The sequence below is a fragment of the Mus musculus genome, chromosome 11 (assembly GCF_000001635.26).
Source record: "Mus musculus strain C57BL/6J chromosome 11, GRCm38.p6 C57BL/6J".
In the NCBI taxonomy this organism is placed as follows: Eukaryota; Metazoa; Chordata; class Mammalia; order Rodentia; family Muridae; genus Mus; species Mus musculus.
In genome coordinates, this window is record NC_000077.6 from 78,380,659 (window position 1) to 78,388,183 (window position 7,525).

General features: G+C 52.9%; 1 protein-coding gene across 12 annotated transcripts in view; it reads right to left on the reverse strand.

Annotated features, from left to right (window-relative positions):
- Window positions 1-6,125, reverse strand: part of Foxn1 (forkhead box N1) — a 29,207-nt gene extending 23,082 nt beyond the window's left edge. For 3 of the 12 annotated variants that reach the window (XM_017314290.1, XM_006532267.2, XM_017314285.1), the window contains exon 1: window positions 5,705-5,758. The gene's annotated coding sequence lies outside the window, so the exon portion shown is untranslated. Of the gene's footprint in view, window positions 1-5,704; window positions 5,767-5,836 lie in introns of those variants that run through there. The other 9 variants (XM_017314289.2, XM_006532266.4, NM_001277290.1 and 6 more) reach the window with 6 other exon arrangements.
- Window positions 6,126-7,525: the final 1,400 nt, after the last annotated feature.

Sequence of the window (7,525 nt, forward strand, 5' to 3'; positions counted from 1 at the left end):
CTCTCCTGAAGGCTTCGTCAAGCTTGGAGTCCCCTGCTTCTTACAGAATCCCTCTTTCCCTCTTGGGCACTATGGGAGGACCATGTCCTGGCTCTGTCATCAGCTTGGGCTAGTGACTAGGATGAAGCTTTTTTCCTCCTCTATGAAATAGTGACTTCATTCTGCCCTTGCACTCATCCCCTGCTGTCCTGTCCCTAGGAGCAGGTGAGAACCATTTTTTCTGCCTCCTCCCCCAGGATCCTAGGGAGCCATGGCACTGCATGAGAACCTCCTATGTTCCCTATAGAAGTGTGGGTGTATCAGTCGCCCTTTGCCTGCTCACCTTGATAGGGGCCTCAGGTGGCTGTGGATGCCACTGTCCCTTGGTCAGAGGCTTCTCTCTGTACATATTATTACCAGCACTGCTCATTACCACCAATCTATTATTAGGGGTATTAATTCTGCCACCACTGCTAATAACCCTGATTCAGCACAAGATGGATGCAAGCTGGCGCACTTCCTGCCCTACGTCCGAGCAAAGGGCAGGCAGGGCAGCTATTGGCTCCAAGCATGGACCAAGGAGGAGGAAGCACATTGGAAGATGCTTCCATCCAAAGCCTGTCTGTGTGACAGAGAGGAGAACTGAAGCCAACCAAGGAGACAGATGGCTTTGTTTGTTTTTGTGGGACTAGGACTGAACATGGGTCTTGCCTGTGCCTGGCAAGTGCTTTACCAATGAGCTTTAGACCCAATGAGCTTTTTAAAAAAAAATATTGAAACAAGGTCGCATCACTAAATTGCTTCAGCTGGCTTTGAACATTCAGGCAAGCCTTGAACATCTTATCTGCCTGCCTCAGCCTCCTGAGTAGCTGGGATTAGAGACCTGCGCTGCCATGCCAGGCTAGGGATGATTTCCTAGGCAGGTGTGTTGTACACACCCCTCCTTCTTCCGGATGCTGGTCATGGTGAGCTGGCTCTGAGATCCCAGCATGCCTTTGGAGAAGTGAGAGGTTTGGAGGGACTTCCTGAGTTGCTCTGCTACTTGGTTCCAGCTTCCTTCCTTGACACTCTACATCCTTCTGGCTTTTCTGTCACCCTAAATTTCCTCTTCCAACCCCTCACACTCTTAAGTGTGTTGCAAATAGGCATAGAAAGACCCATCAACATTCAGATTCTCTTTCTTTTCTCTTTTTCTTTTTGATTATTGGTGGGTTTTTTGTTTGTTTGTTTTTGTTTTTGTTTTTTTGAGGCATGGTTTCTCTGTGTATTCTTTTCTGTCCTGGAACTCACTCTGTAGCTCAGCCTGGCCTTGAACTCACAGAGATCCACCTGCCTCTGCTTCCTGAGTTCTGGGATTAAAGGCGTGGGCCACCACTACCTGACTGTTCTTTTTATTTGTTTGTTTGTTGTTCTTATTTTCTTTTAGACAGAGTCTCATCATGGATTCCAAGTTGACTTCAAACTCGCTATGTAGCTTGAACTACCCACGGTGGCTTCAAACTCAGCAATCCTCCTGCCTCAGTCTGCTCACTGCTGGGATTACAAGAGACAAGTTACTGATCTGTAAGTGCCCAGGGTAGACTCTAGGACCTCTTCTACAGAGGGTCAGGATACAGACTACCATTGACTGAACATTGATGTAGTTCTTCTGGCTCTGTACAGAGCAAGAGTTGATAAGTGTGATAACTGGTCTTCACCTCACAGTGCTGTGTGTGTGTGTGTGTGTGTGTGTGTTCATCCTTGTTCACATCCTATGGCGCTGAACCCGATAGGCTGCTACAGCCTGGGACGTGATTGTGGAATTTACAAGTGTAGGTGGGACTTCCATCTGTCTGCAGGCAATCCGGTTCCAGGGCCACGCCCTGTTCTGCTGTCTGTGTGTATACTGACTGTGTGATGGTGCCAAGTAAGCCCACTATGTGTTGGTGCTAGACTGGCTGCAGTTTGTCACAAATAGTGGTTTCAGGATGCGAGAGTGCCGAGGGCCCTTGGAGGGTTTTGGGGGGCATGCTGGTAGCTGGTTAATCACATTATCATTCTGCAAATTTGGGGTAGAGAGCCAGGGCTGTGCCTCCCAGCATGCAGGCTCTAGGTAGCATCTCAGAGAAGTCTTAGGGAATAACCCCCTCCCCTCCCCCACACACCCAGGGAGCCTCCAGAATCTCCCTGAGAGCTCAGGTTCCCTTCCCTGTGACTCACTGCAGGCTCTAGTTCCCCCGAGAGATCACGATTCAGCTAATTCTTTCCCCAGTCCCATTAATCTGAGCTGACTAAGCAAGAGCCACAGGCGGGGTAGAGACTGGGGGATACTCATGACAGTGGCAGTCATTCCTAAAGAACCCAGCGGGCTTTGCTTCAGCTGCTGTCCATCTTCCTGCCTTGGCCTAGCCATGTCTGACGGGATCAGTCATCCCTCCAGCTCTCCCCCACCCCACCCCCCCTTGCTTGACAAACTGCTGTAGCATCAGATACTTGTATCTGAACTCACCTAGATGGTTTCATTTTTATTTGGGGGCTGAGGCTGGCATCCAGGACCTCAGACGTATAAAGCACAGGATTTCCCACCAAACCATGCTTCAGCCAGACTCCATTTTACTATCTGCCAACAGCCAGTTTTTTAGGGCCCATATGGGATCAGGAAGCTGAGAGCTTCTCTAGGGATGATCCCATACAACCCACCTGTCCTTGGGACATGGCTCTGGGCCTCTCAGTTCAGAGACTAAATTAGGGAACACTGCGGGAGGTTTTGGATTCTCTGACTGTGCACAGGGATGCCCATCCATCCTGTGGGGGTGCTGATGGGCTCATAGGGCTGGGAGGGATGGTGGGAGGAGTGGGGAAGCCAAGTAAGAAATAAGGAGAGGAAGTGTGTGTGTATGTGTGTGTGTGGGGGGGGGTGGGATTGTACAAACTTTGGTAAAGTTGAGGATAGGGAGAAAAGGTGGAAAGCAGGTCTGAGCTGGGGCTGCGAGTGAGATAAGGGAGGACCTGGTGTCACGGCTGCACCTGTAATCTCAGGACACAGGAGACCCACGCAACAGAAGCTCCAGCTCAGGTCAAATCTGAGATACGTACAGAGGGCTGGTAAAGGGAAATGGGTTTAGGGCTGGGGATGCAAAAGGAGGCAGGGACCGAGGCAGGCTGGAAGGGATAGGAGTGCATCTTACTGGAGGGTCACTGGGTGGGCGCTTTGGGGACGAAGTCTCTCAGAGTGCAGCAAGTCTTTCCCTTGCACTGAGTATGTTGCCCGACAATGCATCCCAGATCAGTGCTGGCCTGCCCTCCCCAGGAAATTGCCTTCTCGGGTGACATGGGCTGCATGCAAGAACTAAATTTAAAATGCTGAACTATCTTCCCGAAGTCACCATCTCCCACTGTGGAAGTCTGGCAGGCTGCAACAGGGATGATGGCCTCTGCCCTTTATCCTCTCTGTCCCTATGGTATGCGGAACCAGAAGTGGCCCATAGGTGAGTGGGGTACTGCACACCTTTAATTTCAGCACCCAGAAGGCTGAGGGTTCCAGGGTAGCTCAGGCTAGATAGGGAGATCGTGTCTCAAAAAATAGACAGAGAGGTGGCCCCAATCTTGTCAGAATATGGTGCTGGAGAGAATAATGGGGCAGCAGGCTGAGAAGTCCCCAAGACTTTTATGTACTGAGGAACAGGTTCAAGCTATGTGTGCAGGGCAGGTAGTGTGTGTGTGTGTGTGTGTGTGTGCGCGTGTGTGTGCGTGTGTGTGCGTGTGTGTGTGCGTGTGTGTGCGTGTGTGTGTGTGTGTGTGTGTGTGTGTGCGTGTGTGTGTGTGCATGTGTGTATGTGTGTGTGTGTGTGTGTGTGTGTGTGTGTTTCTGCTGGTCTGTGAAGACCAGGCTCAATGAGGAAAGGTTAGTAGGAAAGACTCCCTGGATGGGAGTTGTTGGGTCCAACTGGGATGATGCCCTGTCATTTTCTTAGAGGGCAGAAGGGACTTTCCATGGGGGCCAAATGATGGCATGTGGCAGAAAGCATGTGCCATGAGGGGCTTTTTCTTTTGTCTTTAACTGTCCCAAGGCTTCATTCTCACGAAGAGCAATAAAAGCTGTCAGCTAGAAGTGTGGGATCTGTGTGTGGATAGACACAGATGAAGAGGGCAATGGGCCCTTGTGACCCACCTCTGCCCCCCAGTCTTTCCATTTTCTTGCTTTTCCATGGCTCACTCACTGGTCCAGAGGATTTCTTTCCCTAAACCCCTGGGAACTAAAGTCCTCTGAGAACTCCCCAGCATTCCCGGGAGAACAGGTTCCTGGCCTGGAGTGAGGTGAGAGGCCTGGGGGTGCAGCGTGCCTCGGCAGGCCTTGCAGCCGGGAGCTGAGCTCGGCATAGGCTGCCCGGGCGGGGCCGGGTGGAGAGCTGGGAGGGCAAGTGCCACCCCCCACGGCATCCTCACCCCAGAGGATCCTCAACCCAGGGCAGCACTTGGACCCTCTGTTCTTCCCCTGGTCCCAGCTCAGCTCTGTCTTAGCCCCTCACAAAGCCACAAGAGAGAAGAGCCAGGCCTCATCAGCTGGGATGCCATTCTGCTACCAGCATCTTGTCCTGGTCTGTAGGTCAGGATGGGAAGAAAGCTCTTGCTAAAGCCCAGTGGGGATAGGGCTGGAGTTCACTGCCACCCTTTCTACCCTGTGCTCATCCATCTGTGCAGGGGAACTGGGCTTCATCAGTAGAAGAAAGAGAAGGAAGTGGAGAAGCTAGAGGTAGACGCTACAGAAGTTACGATTTCAAAAAAAAACGATGAAGGAACTCACTGAGTCTCCTACTGAACAGTTTAGAACACAGAGAGGACCACACTCTGTCTGTTGTGGGAGCTACCCGGCACAGGGGTAGGGGACACAGGGGATGAGATGGTGTCCCTAGAGGAGGCATCTTCTCCATCTGGTCCTTTCTTGCTGAGCAGCTGTACCCTGCCACTGCACATACCCAGACATGTCCCCTGCACTTGTAGGTACAGAGCAAAGAGGCAAACACGCCCACTTATAACTCTAGCTTTAACCCAACATGCTTCTTTGGATGCTGAAGGTGGGTTGGGGAGCTCTATAGCAAATTCCAGGATTTTGCCTGGTCAGGTATGGGGCAAAGGGTAGGTAGTCTCAGTAGATAAAGGGGTTTCTGGCAGCTAGATTTCCCAATTCTAAGTTGGGGTGGGGGTGGGGGGTCTGTGAACTCTCTGCCTGTCTCAGGTCTGCTGGCCACTCCTCTCTACTGCAGCGATCTTAAAGAAGAGAAACATCTCCGGCGATCAGAGAGGTGTGCCTCCAGCTTGGCATCGGCTCCTAGCCGCAGCACCTGTTGCCGCCTGTCCGCTTCTGCACAAGGTGCACCATTCTCCGTTCTGCATGCCAAGCCTCCCCCATAGAATCTGGGTCGTGCAGACCCAAGACCAGGTATTCCAGAGAGATGGAAGTTGCCAGAGCTGGGGGGGGGGTACCCAACTTTCCACTTAGCCAGCCACTCAGTCCTCGGCAGGGAATCTGCCTATCTGTCTATCTTTAAACTCTAGCTGTCCATCTGGAGTCATAATTGCCTCCCAACTCAAGGTGGGTGCCACCACACAGACCTACCACACAGAGACACCATGTACAGCAAAACAGAGTCCTACATTACAGCAAGAAGGATCAAAGTCAGAAGGCCTGGGCCAGGAAAGAGAGAGGAGAGTGGAGGAGGGGTCCCCTCAGCCTCCAGGTACTCACCCTGATCCTGAGTCTCCCTGGAGAGACAATGAGACTCTGAGAAGCACCCAGTGCCTCCTGGGGCCCATTAAAAAAACCAAGCCCCCTCCCCTGTTGGCCTCCACGGCTGACTTGGGCCAGGTCTCCTCTTACCTGCTCAGTGAAGCAGGTCGGCGTGGGGGCCTGGGTCTGGGGGGCCAGGAGCTCCGACCGTCTGTCAGTCCGTCAGCCTGATTGTCCTGGGTCTGGGCTGACATCAGGTGAGGGGAGGCAGCTGCTGGGTGAGCCAATAATTATGATATCAGCTTCCCCTTGCCCCGAGGGGTTGCTGCCAAAAACGGGGAGAAGAGAAAGGTGACTAAGAAGCTAGTTTGCTCCTTGGCTCTTGTTTGACAGGTACAGGCTCCTGTGCCCGCCCTGGCCGCGCCCGGGTCCCCCCCTCCTCCAGGCCTCCCCTCCTGTGCCAGCCTGGGCCCCCAGTCCCTGCCAGTGGGCATGGCCTGTGGCTTGCGGGGGAAGGGGTGGCTCTGTGGCCCCCACCTGCACCCCAGAACAGAGATGTCAGCCCCCATGGGTGGGGCCCAGGCCTGTTGGGACATGCACCTGTGTGTCAGGAGAGCCCAGCCGCCACATGTGTGTTCACGGAGCTAGTAAGGGGGTTCTGGGAAGCAGCACATGGTTGCAGCACTGAGCCCTCTCAGGTATAGTGTGGACCAGCAGAGACCCCCTCCCCAAGGATCCAATGATTTCTGGGAGATGTCCACAGGGTTGGCTCATCTCATGTCATATTATCTGACCTTATGTGTGGCAGTGTGTAGCCCCAAATCCATGTGACTTCCCTCCCATGTCTGTGGGCATGCCTGCTTCTCCACAGGTCCTCGCAGGGATTTGTCTGTTTGCGTCTATGTTTTCTCTAATGTCTGTGCATCTGTGGCTCTTGTCCCTGTACTCAGGCTTGTGTCTCCACGCTACGGTGTCATTGAGTTTCTAGCCATGTGTCTCCGCTCTGGGTCATCATGCCCCATGTATGGGTGTGGGTGGAGATGGAGGATGCTTAGTTCTATGTCATCATCCCCTCAGTCACTCTTCATGATCTCCAGAATGGAAATATTTGAGTGGCTGTTGGTCCCCAGCCCCTCAGGGTCTACAGTTGAGGTGCAGTGCGCAGCAGGTCTAGGAAGTGGCTACCCTGAGTCTTACCTGAATAGGCCTGGGGCCTGTCCTTGCTCCTCCACAGACTTTTGGTCCCATTGCTGTTTCATGTCCCCATCCTCTCCCTCCCTCCTTCCCTCCCCCACTCTCTTCCTCCTCTTCATCCTCTTCTTCTTCCTCCTCCTCCTTCTCTTCCTCCTCTTCTCTGCCTATCTGTACCTCTTCCTGGAGCTAAGGACTGGTATGATAAAACTCCTGTCTGGTGGGGTGCGGGACATAGCCTCCAGCCCAGGGTGCAGCAGACCTCCTTTCCCCATCCATACACAGCATGTCCTTCTAAGGACACAGTAGGGTTATGGCTGGAGGATGGGTCAGGTCTTACAGAACAAAAGCATGGAATGGGCTAGAAACACTTGAAGACATCTTGGGCCAGGGAGATGGCTCAGTGGGTGAGGTAGAGGCAGGAGAACCTGAGCTTGGGTCCCCAGCATCCATGTAAGAGCCAGGCCTGGCAGGACACACCCATTACCTGGGGAAGATGGAGGATCCACAGGCTATGGGTTAGCCAAAATGGCAAGTTCTAGGTTCAGTGAGATACCCTTCCTTAAAAAGTAAGGTGGAGACTGAATGAGGAAGACCGATAGCATTGACCTTTGGACCTTACATACAAATGCACAGGTGAGTACACCC